A 3,375-nucleotide genomic window follows, 5' to 3' on the forward strand; every position below is an offset into this window, starting at 1 on the left:
TCTCTCTCTCTCTAATAAAAATTAGAGCAAAAAAAAACTAACTTTTTATTCCCATCAAGAGAGGTCGAAATAGGTGGAGCTTGAAATTAATGATCCTCCTGTCTCTCTCTCTCTCTCTCTCTCTCTCTCTCTCTCTCTCTCTCTCTCTCTCTCTCTCTCTCTCTCACACATACACACACATACTCATATTTCTATTTTGTCTAAAAAAAAAAAACCTTAATATCCAAATGGAAACTAAACGAATGAATATTTTTATATTTACTTAATTATATTTCAGAAAAAAATCACACACTGTGTTACTTCTGGTTATAATAAATAATATAATATATATATATATATATATATATATATATATATATATATATATATATATATATATATATATATATATATATATATATATATATATATATATATATATATATATATATATATATATATATATATATATATATATATATATATATATATATATAATGATAGTATTTTCAATTAGAAAGGCTGTTTTTTCTTTCCTTAAAAGATGAAAGTTTATGAGATAGCAGTGTTTCTCTCTCTCTCTCTCTCTCTCTCTCTCTCTCTCTCTCCCCCCTCTGCATTGAATTTGCTGTAAATTTCCCTGCAGTTCTATAACGGGAAACATGAAACCTTTCAAATAGATAAAAATACATAAAAAAATAGTGTATACAATGAACAAAAGACCTCTTGAATAATATATATTTCTCCCGTTTCCGAATATGAGGGTTAATCCTCGAACGGTGACTATGAAAGAAAAGATTAAAGGAAATGAAAATATCCATCAGAAATGAATATATCTTTTGCAAATGATTTATCTTTTTCCCAGGCAATATTTTGTTTGTTTATCTACAGAGGGATTTTAATACTGAATTTGAAATACGGATCACTTTATTTTAAAAGGGAGGTCAAATCCGTTCTTTCTCTTCTGAAATATTTCTTATTTTCCCTGTTAATAGATTATTAATAAAATGGCATTTATGCAAATGGAAGAGAATTGTTCAAGGAAAAATGTATTCCCGTTTTGTATAAACAACCTATTTTTTTCGAGGACTTATGAAAAACAAATTTATTTCTTTGATGCACGTTTCAAAAATGTTTGCATTGCAAGGGAAAATGAACTACGGGAAACATTTCAGTTTTTTGAAGAATTCGTAAAATTATTAATGAATAATGTAAATGAGTTTTACATCATTAGGAACTGACATTATTTAGTGATATATTTAAAAAAATAATCTTTCATTACATGCGTAAGATTTTTATCACTTCTTATTTATAACAATTCATAATTATCTGAAATAATATTTATATACCAAGGTGATAATGATAAATTAACAAGAAAATAATCATATGAAAAACCATAATTACTCCGAAGGATTAATATTAAAATTAAAAATAATTTTATTTCCCAGTAAAAAAAATAGTTAGAAAAGCTTAGCAATAAGATTTTTGGGACTTTAGAAAAAAGTTTTTTCAGAGAGCCTGTGATACGGTTTTTATTTTTGATTAATATATTAAAAGGAGATAAATAAAGCATAAATAAAAAAAGAAAAACTGACGAATCTAATTCATACAAATGTTTCTCGATATATAACTTGAAGATTAGAGATTCTGCAGTTACCTTTATTAAATGAGAATCATTACTAAAAGAGATTATGAGATAAAGTTAACATTTTCATTTAGTTTTGAAATAAATAAAGAGAAAGCTTATTTATTGGAAACTAATTCAATGAAAACAAACGTAAATTATCAGCTTTCAGATACGACGTTATGTTCCTCAGTACTTTAATTTGTACTTTCACGACCTCTCCCATGATATTAAATCAATAGAAATCCAAAAGAAAGCCCCAAAGTGAAAGCACAAGAGAAAACACAAACCACCGACCGAGGACATGTCAAACACACGACGTTGGTTTGCTGACCAAACCAATGTGTCCAGAACAAAGCCCACTCATTTGCCCTGGGAATTGCAATGTTGTGATGGGCCGTTGCAAAGGCGATGCCCACGGAACTGTGATCTCGTTTCATTCTGGCCACTGTTGACAGTGGGAGAAGACAATTTGGAGCTGGTGGTGAGAAGGAGATATTTATTTATTTCATTTATTTTGTTTATTAATTAATTTACATTTTATTTATTTTTTATTTTATTTATTTGTTTATTTATTTATTTACCTCTTTATTCATTTAGGTATCCATGGGTAATTTTCCTTTCCCAGGAAACGGTCAGTAATTTTTAAGAATAATTTTGGCAATTCAGTGAAAGGAAGGAGTTATTTTTTTTATTAGTTTTTATTTATCTTTTTATTTGTTTGTTTATTTTCTTATTTAATTATTAATTTGAATTTTATTTTATTTATTTAATTATTTATCTATTCATATTTGTAAATTATTTTCTATTTGTGTTTAAGTAAGGAATGGTTCTTTAAATGGTCCATAACGTTCGCAAGAATAAGAAGCGTTATTACTATAATAAATGTATTTTTTTCAAAATTATCTTATAGTTTAATTATTATTTTATTATTATTATTATTATTATTATTATTATTATTATTATTATTATTATTATTATTATTATTATTATTATTATTTCTTCCACAATCAATTTATATACAATTACAGCTATTTTATGGTTTGTATAATTTTCTCCAGAATTGTTGTGTCTCCCCTTAAAATATAAGTTATTATTATTATTATTATTATTATTATTATTATTATTATTATTATTATTACATCCATAATCAATGTAATTTATTATTCAAAAAGTTTCTCTTATTATTATTATTATTATTATTATTATTATCCATAATCATTATTATTATTATTATTATTATTATTATTATTATTAATTTACACCTCAAAAAAGTTTCTCTTAAGTAGTTATTATTATTATTATTATTATTATTATTATTATTATTATTATTATTATTATTATTATTATTATTATTATTATTATTATTATTATTATATCTCCCACCCTCTTCCTTCTTCACACTCGTAAATTTTACCAGGTTCATAAAAGACATCATAAATATAACCAGCCTCTTTAGCCAACCTATCTTGGTAGGCAATAAAATACAACTGGCGTTTTATGGTTGCTCCTTCTCTGTTTATGAGCTGTTGTTGGGAGAGCAATAATAATAATAATAATAATAATAATAATAATAATAATAATAAGTTTAATATTATCATTGTTGTTATTATTATTATTATAAGATATCTTGTAATGTCATTATTAATGTTATTATTATTTTTATTATCAAATAATAATAATAATAATAATAATAATAATAATAATAATAATAATAATAATAATAATAATAATAATAATAATAATAATAATAATAATGAAAGCATTGTAAA

The sequence above is a fragment of the Macrobrachium rosenbergii genome, chromosome 34 (genome assembly GCF_040412425.1).
Source record: "Macrobrachium rosenbergii isolate ZJJX-2024 chromosome 34, ASM4041242v1, whole genome shotgun sequence".
NCBI classification, from domain to species: domain Eukaryota; kingdom Metazoa; phylum Arthropoda; class Malacostraca; order Decapoda; family Palaemonidae; genus Macrobrachium; species Macrobrachium rosenbergii.